The following is a 23183-nucleotide window of genomic DNA, read 5'->3' as shown; positions in this document are numbered from 1 at the left end:
GGCCGGTCGGGGCCTGGTTGGGAAGGTGGGGCGGTCTCCCCGGTCTTGGAGGCGAAGGGTGCAGGAGGAGCCCCGTGTGGCGCAAGAGGGTCCTGATTCCTGAGGGGGCGGGGGGCCCGACGCGTGAATAGGTTTTGGGGGGGAAAATCGAACATGGTTGAGGTGGATTCCATTTCTTCAGACCCTTCCTTAGTTCCTTGGCGAGAGTGGAAGCCGGGGATCCTGGGTTGCCCAGAGAGCCGCTGCACTGAGTCGAGGACGGGGCGGGGTGGGGGTGGGGGGACAGCGGTGGTAAACCTCGCAAGAAGGAGTACCTTTTTGGCAGCCCTTAGACACGCGGGGATGGGGAAGGGGAGCGGCATTATAAAGGAGGGGAGTGAAAAGCGAGAAAACTCCTCGAGAGCCTAAAGGGGATGTGGCTTAGCTTGTGGGTTCAATCAGTTACACAAGAACTGTGAGAAGTACCAGGAGTTCGGTAGTAGTGTGGGGACACTGTGGTGCTCGGTCTCATTAACTTTGTGGAATATGCTAATGAGTTTGGAGAGAGACACGGGACATGCCCCTCCTTACTTTGTCAGTTGCTTCTTACACGGCCGAGGATACCGACCCGCTCTGTAATGTCTTGGGGTATAAAAGGAAATTTGTAGGGCTGTTGGGAGACTGGATTCTGAGTTGTGGACTCAAGGATAAGCTGGCTGATTTGGGTAGGGAATGGGAAAGGTAGTGATATCAGTTGGCTCTGTAGTTTGAAGAAGAGCTGAATCCTTTTGGACCTTTTAGGATTTGGTCTCTGTTCACAAAATAGTTGCTGTGAAATGGTGGAGCTCACCTACCAGCAATTGTTTAGAGACTTGCCTAATTCTCTTAGAATCATAGAATGTTAGAGATAGAAGGGACCAGAGACATCTTTTCCAGGGGTTCTTCACCTGGATAGACTTGGAAGATTCTTGAATAGTTGAATAGTTTACATGCACTTTTTGGTGGTGGTGGGGGAAGTCAGTAGTTTTCGTCTTTCGTGGGTTTTTTGGTTTTGGGTTTTTGTTTTTTTTTTTTTTTTGGGGGGAGGGGAGTCAAGTCTCAAAATGTTTTAACCACCACATTGTATAGATGGGGACTCAAAAGTCCAGTGAAGACTAGTGACTTGCCTAAGGCCACCCGTTTGGCTGGTAGCGAAACTAACACTAGAAGCGTAGTCTTCTAATTCCTATTCCTGTGCTTTCTCCATTACACCACTCTTGGAAATCCCTGCAGTGCTAAAAGACTTCCTGTGCTCTGCTCCCAGCTTTTCAAGGCTCTGCTTGACTTCCTGTGTTAGAGACTGAGCTGTATTTAAGCGTGGCATGTTTGCTGTGTGCTTATGGGTCTCCTTTGCAGAGGCCACTCAGTTACTTGTGTTGGTTTGGGTAAAGTGACCCTCTTGCTGTTTATTTTTGAATTCTTTTGTTTTGTTTGCCTGCTTTTGTTCTCCATCAGAACTCTTGTCAGGCAGAGGGATTGTGAGAACTAAAAGCTCAGGGCCATGGAAAAAATATTGAGGAACATGGGAGACTTCAGGTGAGGTGGGTTAACATTGGCTGATCAGAAGAGATGACTGGATGTGGGTGCTGGTGAGCACTGTCTCCTTGGTGTGTGTATAAATCTGTATATGTCCGTATTCATTCATTGTTTCTGTCAGTCACAGTTAACAAACACCCCCCTCCCTTTCCTCTCCTTTCCTCCTGGGGCCCATTATTTGCTGGTTGCCTTCAAATTGGCTAAGGATAGTATTTGGAAATGGAGCAGTGTATAGGGACTTTGGAGTATGCAGAGGAAGGAGTGGATTAGGCCCTTTGGGTACAAATGGGCAACTTAGAACTATCCCACAGAGAATCTTTTTCTCACTCTGTGTATTTGTGGATCTTTATTTATTTTTCAGGTCATGCATTCTCATTGCTGTAATTCTGACACACCATGTCACACAGGTATTCAAGTCATCATTGATCTAGCCCTCTGCCTTCAACTAGTTGTATGCTTTTGGGAAAATTCCTTCTTTGGGGGCCTCTGTTTCCTTAGTTGTAAAATAAAGGGTTTGTTTCTAAATCATCTTCTAAAAAATATATCAGGTTCCCTGACCTTAAGGTGCTTGGTGTTTCCAGTCTGGGTGGAGAGACAAAAATGGGTGAAAAATTAAAAAAAGAGCATATAGATGTGTATGTGTGGTTTTGTGTGTGTGTGTGTGTAAGTTCCAGAGGAACAGGAGCAGAGATAACCACGGGGTGGATGCATGTCACAAGTCATTGCATCATTTAGAGCCAAAGTATAACGAGGATTTGTGCCAATGGGTCCAGAAGAAGAGATGGTCATTCCTGCTGAAATGGTCAAGGAAGGCTTTATGCGAAGGTTGAAATTTGAGGTATAATCTGAGTAAAGGAGAAGTAATGTTCCTGAAGAGATAAAATTTAACACTCTGTGACCCACACCTCTAGTACTTTGCTATATCATTCTGATAATAATGGTAGGATATTTAATATTCATTTAACTAATATTAATTGAGCAGCTGCTATGTTTTAGAGCATAGGATACATGGCAGTAAACAAAACAAAGACTCCGCTCTCATGTAACTAATAATCTCATGGAAAGGGACAGTAAAGAAATCAACAGCTGTTATTAGGGGGTGGTAAGTGCCAAGAAGAAAAATAAAGCAGGGAGAGGGATAGAGAGTGAAGAAGATGGTCAGGAAGGGCCTCTCTAATGGGTGACCTTAGAATGAAGTGAAGGGAGGGAATGGACTGTTCAGATATTTGAGGGAAAGGGTTCAGGTTGAGGAACTGTGGGTGCAGAGGCACTGAGAAAGAAGTGCACTTGATGTGTTTGAGAACAAGAGGCCAGTGGGGCTGGAGTGGAGGGAGCAGAGGAGGGGCAGTCTTAGATGATCGTGGCTGTGCAGAAATGCTTATAGGCCCTATGCAAATAGGCACTTAAAAAATCTAGAGTAGCCAACCTTTTTAGTGTATGGGTTGGTCTTAAAACACATGTTTTTTTTGTTTGTTTGTTTTGTTTTGTTTTTTTTCTTATAGCCTTAACACAAATTTAGTTTTCCTGAGGTCATAGCTCCTTCCCTGACAACTTAGTTCATACCAGTCAGACTCTCCTCTGGCCTACTCTTCTGTTGATGCTTAATTATGCATTATCTTGTGTTGTTCCTTGTTTTATTCTTGTTTCCCTAGTGAGACTGTAAGCTTCTAGAAGACAGGAACTATATTTTCTTTGTTCTATCCTTTGTAATACCTAATAGTTTTGTGTACATAGTAAGTGCTCAATGCCTGTGAAGTTGAAATTTACTTTTTACAAATGATTGAAGGATAGAAAAAAATCATGAAATTCAGGGGTGAGAGTTTGTTTTATGAAATTCCTCACTCTTCTGAGTGTCAAAGGATTAACCTTTTTTACAGAAAGAAGTCCTTTACTGGGGGTTAATTTCCCAAGGCTGTTTACTAAATGAACTACAACTCGAAGCTGTAGATTCCAAAGCTGAACCCTGTTGAGTTACAGCCAGGAAGCTTTTGGAGTAAATCATTACTTCCCAGAGTGGGGCACAGAGGACATGAGAGAGTCTGTGGTGCTCATGTTATAATCCTTCGGCTAAGAAGGAACCATGGGGGAGAGAGAGGAAGGATCAGGCCTTTCAAGGGCAGTATCCAGATGCTTTATGTGGACAGAAGAAGAGTTAGCACAGCCCTGGAAACAGTATAGAAATAGAGAACCCTAATCAGGGTTGGACGGAAGAGACAAAGTCAACCTGAAATATGGTTTGAGAAATGTAGTTAGTTGTTAAAGAGGGTGCTGGGAACACTGTACTCTAACCTGGGGGAAAGTTAAATTAGTTACATGTATAGGTATGGGAGGTTCATTTCACTGTAAGCAAGTCTGATATGTGTGAAACTTGGGCATTATAAAACATACTGGCGAGTGAATTCTTTTGGTCAGCTCTTCTAGTGAATATACACAATTCGATGATCAAAAATTCAGTTTTTGTGTGACTTTCTAGGAACTTAGCTGCTGTACAAATAAGGCAGGGTGCACCTTAATTATTGCTTATAGCTTTCAGCAAAATTCTTTATGGCAGTGAAATGTTGGTATGTGATTATTATATGGCCAACTAACTGCTTCTGTCCATCGAGTCATAAATCCGGTTTAGTTAAGTGGGTTCAGCAGTTGTTATTCCGGTAGTAGGAAAGCTTTCTTCCTGGTCTTAGAGCAGAGGTTCCAGGTAGCCTGTGATTTCTATGTGTATGCTACATTTCTTGTAATAGTTTATTGTCCCATTTGCTCGTTTCTGGGTTTCTTTCCTCCTAGGTGGATGTCTCTTTGGATTCTCATTTAGGTGTTTGGTGCTGATGCGAACATGGTGCTACCATTTGAGTAGAGCGAGAAAAATAATATGCTTTCCTTCCAAGTAATTTCATGAACGATGTCTCACAAAAATTATTGAATTTTTCATTTCTACTTAGTCTCCTCGAGCACCATAACAAAATACCAAAGACTGGGTGGCTTAAACAACAGAAATTTATTTCTCACAATTCTGGAGGCTAGAAGTCCAAGATCAAGGTGCTGGCAGATTTGGTGTCTGCTGAGGGGTTCTCTTCCTGGCTTCTCACTGTGTTCACATGGCCTTTTCTGGGTGTTCGCTCCTGGACAGAGAAAGATCTCTCTTTTCCTCTTTTTAGAAGGGTACTAATCCCATCTTGGGGGTCCCACCCTTAAGACCTGTAGTAAACCTCGTCACCTCCCAGAGGCCTCCCCTCCACCTCCCAATGGCCTCCCCCATCACCCTGTGGGCTAGGGCTTCAACATATTAATTTTGTGGAGACACAGACATTCAGCCTATAATACTATCAGAGCTGTAAATATTGTAGATGGAGAAACTGAGGCACAGTCACCTTAAAAATTACTGATTTTTTTCAAGACTCACAGGGAGATCCTGTGAATTTAAACCCAGAAGGTCTTTGAGAAGAAGGACAGATCTGAATTCAAAGTAGGACTGTTCTTTAGGGTGACTCACGAGACTAGCCTGAGTTGAATTTGTCTCCCAACTCCCTCTCCCATTTTCTAGCCACCTTGTCATGTTTTTCTCTCTCGCACTGACATGTGAACATAACAGAAGCTAACTAGAGATTTAACTTTCATTTTGGTATAAAACAGACTGGTGCAGACAGGCCTCAAGATTACAGGATTGGGGAGAAAGACTCACTCCTGTACTTCGTGTAAACAAGAATGTTGCAAGCACAGCTCCAGTTTGACATCTCTCAGGCCGTCCGTTTGATGCCAGGCTTTCATAATTTGTAGAAACAGTAAAGACAGTCATTTTAGTGAATGGCTTTGCTTGAATTTTTGTTGATACGCATTTGTAGAGCATAGTAAATGCCTGTATTCTGGTGCCTATGTGCCCTCCCTTCAAAGATGGAAAGGAAGAGCATCAGGGATGATGGGAAGGAAATGGCAGTAATTGGATGAGCAGACAGATGGAGCGAGGGACGGCGAGTGCACTTGGTGTTTTAGGTGGCCCCTAGGAGTATTGAGTTTCTTATTCTTCTCCCCTACAGCCCCAATACAGGCAGGCAGCTTACATGGCTAAGGTTTCATTATCTAATCCATCACAGATCAGCTTGAATAAACCCATTGGCTGGTGCTGATCTAGTTAGGAGGGTAGTGCAAAGCTGCTTGAGCCAGGATTGGGGCAAATCGGATCAGAACTGCCATGTGAATCCTGGACATATTTCTGTAATTTGGGTGGGTAAAGTCGTTTGGGAAATCACTTATGAAAGAGAGAGAGAGAACGAGTGAGCAATCACTCATGAGTTTTTTCAGATGTTGTCGTAGGGACTCTGAGGGGAAAGTGTATGGAAGATTCGATATATTTCTCTGGAGTATAGCCAAGTTGCTTTGGTTATTTGAGTCTGAGTATTTTTGGGTCACCAATGCTCAGTGGTAATCTTTTTTAGTAGCTTTTGGAGATCCCAGTTGTGATCGCTTAATTATGACTATTCTGAGTGAACCCTTGATCTGAGACTGTACGTTATGGGTCCCCTCTTAGTTTTTAAAGGGGGAGATGTTGTTATTACTATTATTACAACCAACCTTAATGTATATCATTATGTTTGATGTCCATGTATACTTGAAGTATGGGGTAGTGAAAGAAACACTATTTAGAGTTTCTCATTTTGGGTTTGACTCTTGGCTCTTCCACTTAGCAGATGAATGACCTTTGGTAGGATGTCTAACATCTGAGCTCCTGATTACACATCTGTGAACTGGGAGAATTAATACATACTCTAATGAGCTGCCATAATGAGTAACTGAGATGATTTAAAGTGTCTATCATGGAGCCCAGCAGTAACTGTTTATTCCTTGCCTCCCTTATAACCTGCTGTACAGCACTCCGTGAGTTCCTGCTTACTGCTTGATCAGCATGGAGTGGTTAATGCGTTTCCGATTGATTGTCAGAGTTGGGGACTACTGGAGATGCACAGTGTGTTGAACTGAATTTGCTCGTCGTCTGGGTGGAGGAGGTGAATAGGCTTTCTAGTTGGAGGAGAAGGAGGAAGAGGAGATGTTTGCTTCTTTGCCAAGTACTAAAAGAGTGAGTTACCACAATGCCTACACTGAGCATGTGGACTTTTCGTGGAACCTGTGGGATCTCCACTGGGAATGTGTGTGACGGATGCCCTGCTGTTCGGGTGGTACCTGGGATGCAGGAGTGGTGAAAATGTCGGTTGTGTTTCAGCTGTTACAAGGCTTGCTAGTTAAATATATTACATCAAATAGATGGCACTTTTTGCTCTCGTTCTGGTTTGTGGAAATGGAGTTGGGATGCCTCTGTCCCTTGTGGTTTCTCTCTAGTCTCTTGAAACCTATGTGCAGACAACTTAGAGTCACCCACCTGAAAGAGCTTAATTTTTAAAAACACTTGATAGTTTGGCTTTGACTTCCAGATAAAGTCCATTCTTTTGCTTGGCCTCCTTCTGGCCTGACTTAGGCCTGTCTTTGTAGTCTCATTGAATTTTCTACAGTCCACCTCTGAGTCCGTGGTTTGGGGCTTCTAGTTTCCTGAGTATGCTGTGCCACTAGAGGTCATTCATACCTCTGTGCTTTTGTTTGTTTTTCTTCTGCTTGATATTCCTGCCTCAACATCTCTCTCTCTCTCATCTGTAAAGCTCAGTCTTCAAGAATCATTTGGGATACTGACTCTTTCTGGATACCTTTTGGGTCTGCTCCCATCCCTCCCACATCCTGCCGGTTTCTAAAACACGATGTCCATAGCTCTGTTTTAGCACATTTTGCTTTACCATTTGTTCAGATGTCTGCTCCTCCACCCCTACCCAGACTGTGTGATCGAGGGATCCTTTGGGATCTCTAGGATTTAGTGCTGTGCCTGTGCCCCAGTAGTCAAGAAACTATCATTCTTGTTGAATTGGACTTTGTCTGTCTGCTCCTCTAGGGCCTGCAGATGGCTTTAATTGTTTCTCCAGATTTTGCCTGGGGGGTCTGGCCCTTGGTCTGCTTTCCAGCTCCTGTGGAGACTGGGTGTTGTGGGATTTGTGAATGGTACCTGATCTTTCCATTGATACCAGGGTTAAAGGTGAGAAAGAGGTCTTTGAAAACAGAAGCAGGGGTGGAATTTAACTGTTGAATGTGTTGGGTGGGCATGGCAACCTAATGTTTAGTTTCCTGTGCTCAGATATTAATTGAGTGCACGTGTGTATGTGTAAAAAGCGCCTTTGTGATGGTGTGGTTAAGGAAAAGAGAGGAACCACACAAGTAAGGGGCAATTAGAGCTAACCTGTTCCAGTTCATTGGAGCAGTCTGTTGATCTGCCTTTTACAGTGCTGCTGAGAGATTCTGGAGTGTTGCAGTTCGGAGATATTACCACCATTTGGGACTAAGGCCATCTGATCAACGGTGGACCTTAACCTTTCCTTTCTCAACCAATGAATTTCATAAGCTATTATAGTTTCTTTTGTGGATACAGGAAAAATAGCAACTGAGACTCCTCACAAAATGCACGCTGTTTTCCAGATCACTAGTTGGATGTGCTTGAAAATGAGGAAGCTTAATAGCGTTCTTTTAAACCACAACCTTGGAAATAGATTCACAGATGTATTTTACAAGAATCATCTCCCCCGTCCCTTGTTCTCCCCACCTCCTTCCCTCTCAGCTTCTGATTTGTGCTGCTATATAATCCTCGCCTATTCTCTAACCTCAGGACTTCCCTTACTAGTTTAGTTGGGGCCCCTTTACAGGTAACCAAGTATACTTTGTAATGCCTTTGGCTTTTTGGATTCTGACGAATAAAGCAGGTTCAAAGAAGGGAATGAGAGAGCGAGCAACCAATAATGTCACTTCCTTCTGACGTGTCCTGCACATACGTGGCATCTAGAAATTTCAGCTGAGGACTCAAGGCACGGGACACATGATAAATACCGCTTATGAAGTGGATGACAATTTTGAATTGCTAAATGATAATGGTTGAGTAACTGCTTAGAAACCCATTTTCCCAAGGGTGGAAACAGCCTTTGAAGTTTAGATTTCCCATAATGCTTGGGTGTGTTCAACCATAATACTTGGGTTTTTTAGGGATCTAAGTCCTCAGATAATACCTTGGTATGTGGGATTTTTCCCATGTGAAGGCTGATTCCTTGGTTTCTCCTTTGCTGAGGAAAAGAGATTTTTGCTCTGAGCATTGGATATTTTATTCCAGGCATGTGGTTTCTGAGGAGGCACACTGTTTATTTTTCTTTTTGGCTGAATCGATTTTGTTGGATCCTAATCGTAAATATCACAGCAAGGCATGATTTATCATGAAGGATGGGCAGGGTTGCCGTGGGACTCTCCTAGCGTTGGGGTTTTGTGTGGGCGGGGGCAGAAACGGTCCTAGTGGAAATAGAGGAAGCGCAGACCTGATCTGGGGGCACTCTGGGGTTTCAGTGTGGGCTCCAGCTACTGCTTGAGTTGGAACACTTTTGGAACGGAGGCTTATGGGAAGTTCTTCCATGTGCCTTACTTTGAGCAGCTTTTTCCTCTGCACATTGGCAGCTGTTTGGAGGAGGGGGCGTTAATTGCTGTCAGCCCGAATGATTTCCAAAACAGACCTATATGAATTTCATTTAGGGACTTATTTCAGGGGTATGTGGTTTGTCCTGAGTCAGGAGGACTTTGGTTCCATTTTCCTGGAAGTTGGTGGGCTTCCATGAGGCTGCTCTGTTTATCTTGGACCGTTAGGCAAGTAGAAAAGCAGCTGCATAGTTAGCCCTTGTTGCGTGGAGCTTAGTTTCGTAGGTCATCCTCTCTTGGGGATTTTTATACAGTTACATTTACAGCCTTAGGTTTTCTTTTCCTTTTTTTTCCTTCTGCAGTTCAGTACGCTGCAAAAATTCTGAGGAGGGTGGGTCATAATTTTGGGTTAAAAAAAAAGTAAAATAGTTTCGGGTAAAAAACAGGAATTGTTTAGCTCCCTCTCCCCTCTTTTCTTAGCTCCCAATCCTTTGCAAAAGAGTCTGCAAATGAGGTCGCTTATCCTCTACTCAGACTGTCTTGTCCCCTAATGTGCTGAATATGTGGCTTTGACAGCTTTCACCTGCTGTTTCTTGGTTTCCAGGGGATGGGAAAGTAAGACTGCGATTTCAAAGCGAGACCTGGCAGAATTGGAAGACGTTTTGTGGTGGCTCCCAGCGTCCACAAAGCTTCACTCATTGGTTTGCACCTCATACAAACTTGCAGGAACACTGTCCCTGTCAATAGCTGGCACAGTGGGTTTGAGGACTTTGTTGGAACTTCAGGAAGTCTCCACAATGGCTGCCTCTCACAGTGGGAGCTTTGGCAAGGCTTACGGGGAGTTGGTAGGGTGGTTTTGAAAGCACGACTCTGGTCTTACGCTGCTGTGTATCTCTGTGAGAAAGGCAGGGGCAGACTGGTGCGAAGAAGGGGGAGAGGTGCTACGCAGCTGTCACTGATGTGGGGCCGTTTCATATATGTTGGCCTGTGCCATCCTGAGCTGCACGGTTTACTGTGTGTTCTGTGTGTTGTATTCCTACTTGAAGCCATAGTCGGACTCGTGACTTTGAATAAGCTGTTTGGCTAATTTTGATATCATCCTGGACTTTGAAGTGATGCTGGTCATATGTAAAAGGTCCGTGTGGGGGCTTAGAAGTTACTGTTTCTGTTGGCAGCCCTGTCCCCATCCCCAGCTGCTGCTCGTATGCATTATAGACACATTTTTTTGGTCCCTCTACTTGGTGTTACAGGTCTCTAGCTGCTTGTTGTGACTCCAAATGGATTTTTTTCCTGCAGCATTTTGGCTTTGATCTGGCTGTGTTTTACAGTGTTGGAGATCAATTGGTTAACTTTGGCGTTTTGCGTACATGCAGCAGAAGTCTTTCAGAAAGGTGCTTATCACGGACCGTTAGTGATTTTTGTCAGCTGTGTAAAAATGCTGTGATTAACAGATACCCGTGTATCTGTGTGTATGTGCAGTTTTCCTTTATGCTTACTTTGCATTTCTGTTTCTCTCTAGGAGTAGTTTGGAGTAAGTGTTATCCTTTGTTTTTTAATCTGGGAAGCTTCTTTCAGGAAACCTTTGTGTTTGGTTTTCTTGGGCTTGTGTGGGGACCCTTTACCCTTACTGGATTTCAGCTTCACTATGATTTGCTTTTTCAGTGTTAGTTCTAGGCAAATAGTAAAAACTTGTTTGGTTTAACAGCATCCCAGAGTTTGAAGAAACCTAAACAATTTTGTCAACCATACTTCAGTTTAAAAAAAGTATCAATTCTGATACAAGAGAAAAGCCTGACTGGCCCAGCATCCTGTTTTAGGCAAGGAAATTGTGTAATTCAGAGTGTCCCAAGCTGTTTTTCTATCGATTGCTCCTTGAGAAATGGATTGAGTAGGTGTCATTCTGCTGAGAAAAGAAAAATGAAATCACTTTGGAATAGAGTTGAACAAGATTTGAACTATCACATTTTACTTTCCATAAGCAGATGGAACTCTAAATTTATAAAAATGTATTTAGTGAAGTATCTGGTTCCCCAAGTGCTCTGTACTCCTTCACTAAACAACTAAACCCGCATTGTTTGTTTCTTGTGTTATCCTCTCCTTTTTTTTCCACACAGACACTAGCAAACTCTCTGCATGCCTTTGCACACTGTTACTTTCAGTGACTATATCAGAAGTTTATTTTTGTTTTTATTTTATTTTATTTTATTTTAAAGATTTTATTTATTTATTTGACAGAGATAGAGACAGCTAGTGAGAGAGGGAGCACAAGCAGGGGAAGTGGGAGAGGAAGAAGCAGGCTCACAGCGGAGGAGCCTGATGTGGGGCTCGATCCCATAACGCTGGGATCACGCCCTGAGCCGAAGGCAGACGCTTAACCGCTATGCCACCCAGGCGCCCCTATTTTTGTTTTTAAAGATTTTTTTTTCTATTTTATTTATTTATTCATTCGACAGAGAGACAGCCAGCGAGAGAGGGAGGGAACACAAGCAGGGGGAGTGGGAGAGGAAGAAGCAGGCTCATAGCAGAGGAGCCTGATGTGGGGCTCGATCCGACAACGCCGGGATCACGCCCTGAGCTGAAGGCAGATGCTTAACCGCTGTGCCACCCAGGCACCCCTGTTTTTAAAGATTTTTTTAAAAATTATTTTTATTTTTTTAAAGATTTTTTTTATTTTTAAGTCATCTGTGTACCCATCATGGGGCTGCTCAAACTCACACCCTTGAAATCAAGAGTCGCATGCCGTACTGACAGAGCCAGCCAGGCGCCCCAAGGTTAATTTTTTCCTTTTTTTAATGTAACAGGGTCTACTCATGTTTTCAGGAATGGGTTCTGGTGTTTGTGTTTGTGTGTGTGTGTATCCTGGTTAGAAAAGTTTTTCCCACTCCAAGATTATAAAAAATAGAATGGGCTTCCAGACAGAGCTGAGTTGGAGCCCTAGCTTTTCCATGTCACAGTTGTATGATCTTGGCTAAGTTATTTAACCTTTCTAAGCCTCAGCTTCTTCCCTTGTAAAATATATAGTGTAAGAATTAAAAGAGATGATGTATATATTGTGCTTATTCAGGGCCTGATGCATATAGAAGGTGTTCAATATCTAATAGGCATTTTTATTATAACTACCAAGCCTTATTTTCTTGTACCCCAGTTTTTTGGTTTTTTTTAAAGATTTATTTATTTTTTAGAGAGAGAAAGTGGGCGAGCATAGGGGGAAGGGATGGAGGGAGAAGGAGAGAGTGAATCTCAAGCAGACTCCCCACTGAGCATGGAGCTGGACATGGGGCTCGATCCCAAGGCCCTGAGATTATGATCTGAGACGAAATCAAGAGTCAGATGCTTAACTGACTGAGCCACCCAGGCACCCTTGACTTCTTTAAAGGCAGGAACAGTCTCTTAGTCTTTGTATCTTTGGCTTTTCCATGAGGGTCAGAGAGATACTATAATAAGAACCCAATAAATGTTTGTTGGAAAAAAATAAATCAGTCTTTATAGGATCTATTTGTAAAAATCTCTTTAATAATTTTTGTTGCTTTTTTCTGTAATCACCATCTTTGGATTTGAAGCTTGATGACTAATATTGCACAAATGTACAATAATTAGATTTATATTATGTTTTATAGTTTATAAAATGCTTTGATATAGGTTCTTGTTTATTCCCTGCAACAACCCTGACAGGTGATTCTTTTTCCTATTTTTCAGATGGTAAAGATATACTTCTTTAAGCCTCATGACTAGGAAATGGCAAAACTGATGCTTCTACCAGATGTTGTGGCTCTTTATTCAGTGCCTTTACCTTTGGGCCTCATGCCCCTCAGACCAAAGGGTATGGCTGAGAAAGAATGAATAGTGAACATGAACTCATTGTCTTCATGTGACATATATTTAATATCGAAAACATCTTGTCTATTACCTTGACAGTTAATTCATGGAGAAGTCAACACTGATTCCCAGTTTCTTCAGTAATTTGGATCTAGCCAGTGGGTTTTTTTTTTTTTTTCAATTTTACTAGTTATTTATGATGAATATTCCACACCCATGATCCTCTCCAGTCAGAAGTTCTTTGAAATGATGCTCTTGGCCTTGGCCAGTTGGAGGATGGAGTCATCTGACTCACCCATCCTGCGAATGGTCCCATAGATAGCCTAGGTTTAAACTGGCAGTTGAACCTGCCTGTGACCTTGTCAGCTTTGGCCACATTCATCTGAATGGATGTGTGGTCCTTGGTGCCAACGGTGTGTTTGCTGGCAGAGCATTTCCGAGGCATGGCACAGACAGGTCCGCGAACTTGCCGGCGTCAGTCTGCATGTCGAAGGTGTGCCTGCTGCTGCCACCAGAAGCACAGGAAGTAGCCAGTGCTCAGAATTGGGATTTTGCTAAAATTTAGTGTGTACTTGTATGTGCCAAGCGTTGTATTAGAGGCTTCATGTGTTCATCTCACTTTCCTGTAGTTCATATTTGGGGGAGTTTCAATAGGATAATTAGTTGCTGTATGTATGGTAATTTGTTATTGTTGTTTGCTTGTTTCTTGCCTCAAAGTTATCCCATTTCTAATTTTATTATTGATCAGATAATAGATCAGCAATAGGTAAATCATTGGATTGATAATGGTGGGCAGTATGAAAGGAGAGCCGAAGGCATCTGGAAGTTATCTGACCAGCTCCCTGCTTCAATCAGGTAAGGGAGATGATGTGCTCATTTCAGTTATTTCACTCTCAGAGAGCATGTATGACAGCAAGCAGTAAGCTCAAACTTTTGGCTTTAGGTCTAAGTAGAATCTTTCATTTCTTAGTCTTTCTTACTATTCTGGTATGGTTTCCCTGAGGGTTTCTTACATGGAGTGTCCCCCCACCCCCTGCTTGTCACTTATTTTTTAAGCATTTAACATACTCACATGGTGAATGATTCAAAATACGCAAAAAGTAAAAAGTCTCTGCCTTCTTCCAGCTACCTGGTTTTCTCCTTGGAGGTAACCGGTATGGTTAGTTGTCTGGGTATCCATCCGGAGGTAGCACCTACGTAGAATTTTCTCCACTCCCTTTTAGAAACTCAAAATGGTGGTATTAATATGCATACTATCTGTACTTTGCTTTTCTTTCTCTGTATTTGGAGATCAGAGCGGTTTGTAGATTTTTTTTTTCTTTATTTGTTAGGGTTCTGGAATTAGGATTATTCTCTCCTGGGCTACTGAGATAACTATGTCTAAATGTCTCTGGTAAGGATGACCCTGATTAGTACAAGACCTCATAAAGTGGGAGTCTGCATTCCATGGAATCACAGGGTCGGAGACCTAATCTTTCTTTTTAATGTTTCAAGTTTTTATTTTCAGACACCTGATCTGCATCTCTATTCTTTCATGTGAATACGCCACAAATCTCTGACCAGTGATACGTTTAAAGACATTGAGGCAAAAGATGGGCATCCTCAGCTCTCACCTGTCCCAGTCAGCTGCTCCTGATCCTGTCTTTTTCACTAGAAGGGCCCTTTTTGGGTCAGATATCCTATTTGTCATTGAGTTAGTAATGATACTAGGATCTGCCTTGAGTTATTGCACATGGAATCTAACTGCAGTTTGATTTTATTCAGTATGACATCTTCTATACCAGACACATCCAGAATGTCCAGTTTATCCTGATTGAATGTCACTGCTGTCAGGAGGCTGTTCAATGAACCAAGTTTGGTGTTGAATTGTGAGAAAGGAAGGTTTAGTTCCTAGGAGGTGTTTGTGTCTCAGCAGCCGTGATTGCTGTTGGTTTCACTTAACCCCTGTGTTTGTGGACAGTCCAGGACCGAGGGAATGTTCGTCATCCTTGGGATATGACCATTCTGCCACTGAGACCTGATGGGGAGTAAATACATATGGTTCAACAAACACAGGCTTTTTCTTTTGTATGCTAGACAGTGGATTCTGATTCAGACATAGCATTAAGGATTGCATGCTTAGGCTTGACTCTAGCTCTGTTAACCTTTAGAGATTTCTGTGTTTAAAAATATGAAGTAATACTTCGCTTTTCAGAGTTAGCTTCTGCAGTGGACCTTTGTCTCCACAAGGATATTAGAGAGGAGGTAGCATTCTAGCTGTTTGGAGAACGAGGCTAGTGGGGATGTGTCTTGCACTCTAGGTGGATGCTGACCTCCATTATGTGGTGATGCTAATCTCACCAAATAGTCCTTATGGTCCCAAGGCTTTGCCGTGAGTGAATGAGGCCTGGTCAGTCCCTGGCCCCACGCAGTGAATGAAAGCAGGCGGGCCACCAGATGCTCTGTTGTTTCCCCTATTGCTTCTTCCTTCATACCTGGTGTAAGGTTTCTAGGTATTTGTGCAACCTGATAGCAGAAAGCGCCTGTCTTAGCAGGCGAGAGATGGGTTGACAGGTGGTTCAAGTTACCACGTTCCTGATAAGAGCCACCGATCCATGCTGGTGGCTGCGGGGGGGTGGTGTGTGTGTGGGGGGGGGTGGGAGCTTTACTGCCAGTGCCCTACCCAGCAGGAATGGTGGTGTGGGTCTCTCTGGTGTTTCGGGACTCCCAAGAATGTACCCAAGGCAGCCTGAGAGGTTTGGCCAGCATCTCTAGGGAAGTAGCACAATTTGAGAAGCAGATCTTGCCTTAGAGGAGATGGGTCTGAGGAAATGATGACACACAGGAGCAGAAGGAGGACCAGCGTTGAAAATAGAAGTACCAGTCCAAGGAATAAAAATGATATTTTATTATTCAATCTTTTAATTAAAACTCAGTTAAAGATTTTATTGAGTCCGGTAGCGTCAGGCGCCGTGATGACTAAAACTTGAATTTGCAGTGGGGAAGTAGATGTGTACCCAGATAATTTTTATGCCATGTGATAATTGCTCTGATAGAGGAATACACTGAGTATATGTCAAAGCCTAGTACTTTGGGAACATATACTCTGTGTACAACTCTGTCAGAGCAATTATCACCCTGTATTAAAATCCTGGATTAAAAGCCATTCTGGTATCAGACTGCTTAGATTCAGATCGTCTCTATTCCTACTTACCTGTGTGTCTTTTGGGCAGGTTACTTACCTCCTCTATGCCTCAGTTGTTCATCTGTAAAATGGGGAAGGGAGTTTCTACCTGGCAAAGTTGTTGTAGTAAATGAGTGTATACAGTAAAATGTGTTTGGAGGAGCGCCCGGTCCATGGTAAACACTGTATATGTTACCTGTTGTTACAGTGGTGGTTGTGGCACCAAGCAGGGCCACCTAAGACCATGGCACACATGTGCTGACCAGTGGCAGTGTGCAGTTCAGTATTTATTGCATACCCTGAAAGATTTTTTGCACTAACTGTGCCAGGTACTGTACAGAAGCAAATGAATGAAATGTTAACCAACTATGTGATTGTGTACAGCACACGATGAGAGTTGATTTTTTGGAAAGTTGTGTAAAAAAAATATTACGTGAGAAGCTTCAGGATCCCATGGCAGTTTCAGAGAAAGAATCTTTCTGTTCCTTTGGGAGTTGGATTGGAGGCCGTTCTGCTTTCTTGAAAGTTTGAACATAGGCTGTATGTCTTTAAGGTAGGACAGTACTTTATTTTGAGCAAGTATTTCTTGCTTTTCAAAACCCCCAGGAGAAACCATTTTAATTAGAATCCATCGATCCCTGTCCCCCTCCCCTTCTAAAAGGGAAACATTGCTGATATTTAAATCACCTTCATTGTTCCTTATATTAAAGGTAAACCTCGGGGCCCCTGGGTGGCTCAGTTGGTTAAGCATCTGACTTTGGCTCAGGTCATGATCTCAGGGTCCTGGAATCGAGCCCCGTGTCAGGCTCCACGTTCAGGGGAGAGTCTGCTTCTCCTTCTCCCTTTCCCTCTGCCCCTTCCCCCGCTCATGATCTCTCTCTCTCTCTCTCTCTCAAATAAATAAAATCTTAAAAAAAAAAAAAGGAAAACCTCATTGTGTAAAAGCCCCTACTCTCTCTCTCTCTTTTTTTTTTTTTTTTTAAAGTAATCTCTATGCCTAACATGGGGTTCCAACTCACCACCCTGAGATCAGGTCACACACTCCACCGTCTCAGCCCGGCAGGCCCCCCAAAAAACCCCTGCTCTTTTGCTTAGTCGTTCATTCATTCATTTAACAGCATTTGAATGCATGCAACACACTAGACCGTGGGGTTACAGAGTTAAAGTAATGTTATAATGGAATCTGTGAAGTTAATCATGGGAAGTTTCTGGAACAACTATACATGGGAATAAAAATTTGATAACACAATGTATTGCTAAGTGTGTAGGTAGAGAAATAGGTACTCATGTTGCTGGTGGGGTGAAAAGCCACATACCCTCCATGAAAAGCTGTTTAGCAATATCTGCTAAAACATAAAATGCATGTATTCTTTGACTCAGCAGCTCTATTTCTAGGAATTTATCCAGCAGATACTTCTGCATCTGTGTGTGAGAATACACATTACAAAATTACTTGAAATGCAAATGGTTGAACAAAACAAAATGCTTTTTGACAGGAAATCTGTGAACCAAAATAAGGTACATTCATAGAATGGGATATCATGTAGCCGTTACAAAGAATCAGACAGCTCCACGGAACAAACATAGAAGACTCAAATACATCAGGTGTAAAAATTCAAGGTGCAGAAAAGTGTGCAGTTTGCTACTGTTGTGTAATGAAGACAAGCATATATTCTTGTACACACAGACTCTCTTTGCCGGGAAACACAAGATTCAGGTAGTGGGTTGTCTCTGGGGAGGGTTATTAAGTGACGAGAAATAGGGGTATAGGTGAAGACTTAATTACTGTAGTCTTTTGTGCCTTTAGAGTTTTATATTATATACTTGTATTGTTTTAAAATAATTTATTAAAATGAGGAAAGAATAAGAGCTATTTTACTTATAGTGCTTGAATTTGCTCATTTTCATAGAAAAATAAAGTCATGTGTTAGAGCAAAACTGTGCCAATTCCGCTTACCACAAAGAAAAATATAGTGCCGGTGGTGGCATATGGCCACTTTAATTTTGTCTGTCACATTGTTTATTAGTATATAGGGTGTTGCTGGTTTATATTTATTATTAACTGTGTCTTATTCCATAAGGCTAAACCTCTGATTATAACAAAAATGATATGAAGGGTGGATAAATGTAGACAGGATTACAAATGGAAGTCATGTGAGAAATGATAGGTGATGAATACCTGTATGGGTTGAATTATTGAACAATTCAGACAATTATAAAGAGTCAAGGGCAAATCATAAAGTGAGTTGAGAAGAAATAAAACAAGTTAGAACCATTACCATAAACCAGTTTTCTTAAGAAATGTTTCCTCACTGGATGTACACCTGATGGGTTACTTGGGTTTTTTCACTTTGGAATTTTATGAACTAGTGGACTTAGGAACAGCCTTTCATTCCAGACCTAACCTGAGGGTAATAGAGGAGCTTCTGTACCCTGATAGGAATGAGTACAGTGTTTCTATGGGAGCATAATAAAGGGATTCTTATCCAGCTGGGTGGCATGCGCCCAGGGAGAACATTCTGCAGGAGCTGTTGCTGAGGACTGAGTGAGTGAGTAGGGGCTGGGCAGGGAGAGGAGAGGGACAGACAGGCCATTCCAGGCAGAAGCGGAAGTACGTGCAAGGACAAGGTGCAAAAGGAACTGCAGGTGGGTCAGTGGGGTGGGAATGGAGGGCTTGAGGATATCGGTTTTCCGAAGTGTCTTTGGTCATTAGTTCACCCATAGACTGCTCTCTTCCTGCAATCCTGTGCCGTTGTTCTTGAAGTTGACATGATGGTGATGGTGATTGGATTATCTGACCAGCCAAGGAACAGAACCTCATGGTGGGTGGAGTAGGACACTCTTTGTTCATGGAAGAAAAACAAGAGAGAACAAAGAAAATCTGTATTTGGTTATGTCGAATGTGTGTAGTTGAGCTGTCTTCTAGCAGAATTCCTTATTTTTCTGCAGCTCTCTTCATCCTTGAAGAGGCCTTCTCTCTATTTGGAACCACGGTTTGAGTGGTGCATGGAAACAACTTGAACCTAATGTTCCCTTTCATCATATTTAAGTTTATGTGACGCACTTTCTACCACGCAGGCACGCATTTTGCTCTTCATAGCCCGGAATGCTGTAACAACGTTTTGTCCATCAGAGGCGTTCAAAAAATTTAATGAATGTTAATGTGCTTAATCTCACAGTACACCAGGGTAGATGGCAGGTAGGCAAGTGATCTTTGTTTTGTTCTGTTTTTTAAATATCTTGTGTCTTAGCACATCTTGGTTGTCAGTGCCTCTTAAGGAGAAAGTTTCTCCTTTGAAGCTGGAACATCCTATGCTTTGAATTCACTCAAAGAAAATTTATTCTGGAAAGCTTGAACCAAACCTGGTTAGATGCTTCTGAGTTATGGGAGAGGGATTGAAATAAACTTTTTCAGCTAAAAATAATTTTGCTCCCAAGTTACCAAAAACGGCTGACTTGAAATGCTTTTAAGATACTTGTCTAAGCTACCATAAGCTGAAGGTCAAGAAAAAAGTTTAGAACATGTCTTGAGAAACGATTGGCTCTATTTTGCCAAAGCTTTTACCAGGCTTCTTTTTTTTTTTTTTTTTTAAGGATTTTATTTATTTATTTATTTGACAGAGACAGAGACAGCCAGCGAGAGAGGGAACACAGCAGGGGGAGTGGGAGAGGAAGAAGCAGGCTCATAGCAGAGGAGCCTGATGTGGGGCTCGATCCCATAACGCCGGGATCACGCCCTGAGCCGAAGGCAGACGCTTAACCGCTGTGCCACCCAGGCGCCCCATACCAGGCTTCTTATTCCATAATTATCTCGTGGGACAAAAGCTGGTGGAAAGTGTTATGCCTGAGATTCGGTAGGGACCTGGAGATTCTTTAAGTGGCGCGTGTATGCTGCCTGTTTCCTCTGACGGTAAGCTTGTACCTGTGGAAGGCATTAGTGTGGGTGAAAACGGGACATTTAATTCTAAAGATACTGTACAGTTGTTTCTGCTGATTAATTACTTAAAGCCCTTGTGCCCTGTTGCGGGGCTGTTGTACTCTTGGAGAATATCAGTCGTTCTTCACAGAGAACCAAGGGATGGGTCTTTAGCATGTGGGATGCCATCGATGCTCTCTTATCCCATGTTCAGGTACTTCTCTGCATCTCATGGAGTTATGGAATTGAGTGTCACTCACAGTTATGGGCAGCACTTCTTATTCGTTGTATGGTCAGTCACCATTGGAGCTTATATCTTATTTTTCATTCTAAAACCTCACTGTGCTTTATTGATTACCCCAAGGCTCCCTTTGCAGCAGCAGTATGTGCCGCAGGTTGGTGGGGGTAGGTTGAGAAACTGGAGAGGCATGTTGACTTTCCTTGAGGTCGCTTAGAGTTGTAGAATAAAATCTTGAATTAGAATGAGATTTAGAGCCTTTTTTTCCCATAAAAATCACTCTTTTAAATAGAGCCAATATAAAGCCATGATGTTTTTCCTTCCTAAATTTCACTCGTATTTATTGAGCACCAAATGTGTAGAAGGTAAGGAGAAGGCAGGTGACTAAGCTCATGTCAGAGAACCTCCTTCCTTCAGTTAGGGAAGAAGAGTAGTCTGCAGGCAGGGTGTTCCTGACACTTTGAGGAGAGGAGAGAAAGTTTAGAAGTAGGTGCTGTTCCAGTGTAGCAAGAATTCATCAAAAAGTGGAATAAAAAGATTACCAAGTCTCAGTTAAGGGGCAGCTTGGATTGAGTTGGTCCTGATGGTTTCTTAACTTTCTCAGACTGTAGTGAGAAGCCCACGAGTATAGCCAAGTGCACGTTACCCTGGGCTGGGCATAGGGGAGCCGGACCAAACAATTTCAGGTGCAGTAAGAGGGTGGGAGAAGACAAAGGACAGGAGCTTGTGATATGAATTTGGGATCTTGATGTCGGAAGGGTTTGGGTAGTGACGATTCCTAAGGAACAGTTATCAGATGGGTGATTATGGTAGAGGAAAGCCCGCTGGAAATAAAGAGGCAGAACTTGGAGGCTTTGGAAGTGTTGTCAGCCTGAGGACTGACATCATTGAGGACGAAGCACTGGAATCACTGGGCAGGTTGACAGAAGGTCTTGGCAGTTGAGGAAGCAGAGAGAATGATGTGGGAGCATCAGCTTGGTGGTTCTCAAGTTGGGGAGATTTTGCCCACCAAAACGTTTGCTGACGGCTGGAGATGTTTCTGAGTTTTGTGGCTGTTGCGGTGCTGCTGGTGTCTGCCGGGCAGAGGCTAGGGGTGCTGCTTTAACACCCAAAACACAGAGGGCAGCCCCCTCATGAAGAGTGATCCACCTGAGATGTCAGTAGTGCCGAGGTAGAGAAACCCTGCTTTGTTGAGTAAAGGCAACAGGATGTGATTGTTTCTCCTCCTTCCACTCTGCTCTGTAGAACTATGCACATCCGTTCGTGCTGTTATTTAGGGATTGTTTGTGGAGCTCCACTTATGTGCCAGGCAGCACGCTAGATAGCCATTAGGAGCATAAAGATTAGCTAGACATCACTTCCTTTTTAAGTATATTTTAAATTATAAATTAATATGCAAATATTCTTATAAATAAAAAACCGGAAGCAAACATGTAAAGCCAGTGGCGACTTCGACCATCACCTGCAATTCCTTCTCTAGAGGTAGCCAGAGCTGTCAGTTTTGGGATGTGTAGCTGAACATTAGGGTGCCTCCCCTGCATCTATTTTCTTTGCTTTTCTTAGATGCTGTGCAAGAGGTTTGCTTTGGAACATTTGTCCTAGGCTGGGCGTTTCTTAAGACAGGGACCAGGTGTTAGGTTTCTCTTTTTTACTTCTTATTATAATATATGTGGTATACAGTTGTCACCCAATAAATGATGAAAAATGAATGAAATGATAGAAAAGCAGCAGTTGGGAGAGCAAAGAGAATTCCAAGTCCTAGTAATGGCCTTTAGGCTTTGGAAGGCTATGGGGTAGGTTTATGGGGAAAATGAGTTAATGTTAATATAGAGAAATATTGAGTGAAGAAAAATTCAAAGCTATAGAGGTGTGAAAAGGTTGCCAGGGAGCCCAGGGGATGAGCTGGTACATGGGCAAAGAAGGGGTTGAGAAGGAACAGAGAGCTTTCATGTATAGGGTTCAAGAGTTCAAGGAGAGGTTTTAGGGGATGAGTCTTTTGAAGAAGATTATTTCATGTTAGCAATCAAGAAGAACTTACCAATGGAGGAGCTTTTTACAGAACTGGAGGAGTCCTAGAGTTCTTTTTTGGAGTGTCGGTGTGATAGAAGCCTTGGTAGTTTCTGTTCTGTTCTGGAGGAATTCTGTTTATATATGTACTTAGAGATGCATACCCCTTTATACACCTAAGGGTTCTTTGTTTTTCACTGGACAGAATGTTTTAGGGAATATTTTGTTTCAGTTTATGCAGATCAACCTCATTCTTTGGAAATGACCACATGGTATTCCATAGAAAGTTTTTTTTTTTTTTTTTAATCATGATTTGTTTAAACATTCCTGTTGCTAGACATGTAGGTTGTTTCCAGTCTTTTGCTACTATAAGCAATGCAGCTTGTATATGTGTTCTTCTGCAGTAAGTACATGAGGACAGATTCTGAGAAGTGGAATTGTTGGTTTCTAAGGGCAGGTGTGTTTAAATTTTTGATAGGTATTGCCAAGCAGCCTCCAAAATTGTATATTCTTGTGAACAGCAAAGCAGAGTGACTTTTTCTTGTCCTCTAGGCAAACTGTTTCCATACTTTGATTTTCAACAGTCTGAGGGAAAAATGATATCTTGATCTTTTTTTTTTTGTATGTCTGTAGTATAAGGGGATTTTTTTTTAACATTTTTTTTTTTTAAATTTGACAGAGAGACAGCGAGAGAGGGAACACAAGCAAGGGGAGTGTGAGAGGGAGAAGCGGGCTTCCTGCTGAGCAGGGAGCCCGATGTGGGGCTTGATCCCAGGACCCTGAGATCATGACTTGAGCCGAAGGCAGATGCTTAAGGGCTGAGCCACCCAGGCGCCCCTGGGATTTTTTTTTTTATATGTCTCAAGTTCATTTGCATTTCTTTGTCATGAACTCAGGTTTGAAAGAATTTTTTTAATTGTTAAGAACTTTCATGCATTAAGGAAATTAGCTCTTGTCATTCAAAATTTTCCATTCATTTTGTCATTTGTCCTTTGAATTTGTTTATAGCTTAC

At 42.5% G+C, this 23183-nt stretch overlaps 1 pseudogene; it reads right to left on the bottom strand.

The window, feature by feature from the left end:
- Window positions 1-13076: 13076 nt before the first annotated feature.
- On the bottom strand, window positions 13077-13332 carry LOC100483549 (annotated as a pseudogene).
- Window positions 13333-23183: the final 9851 nt, after the last annotated feature.

Source organism: Ailuropoda melanoleuca, chromosome 15 (assembly GCF_002007445.2).
Source record: "Ailuropoda melanoleuca isolate Jingjing chromosome 15, ASM200744v2, whole genome shotgun sequence".
NCBI lineage: Eukaryota > Metazoa > Chordata > Mammalia > Carnivora > Ursidae > Ailuropoda > Ailuropoda melanoleuca.
The sequence above is the reverse complement of the archived record's forward strand: the minus strand, read 5'-3'. Positions and strand labels throughout refer to the sequence as shown.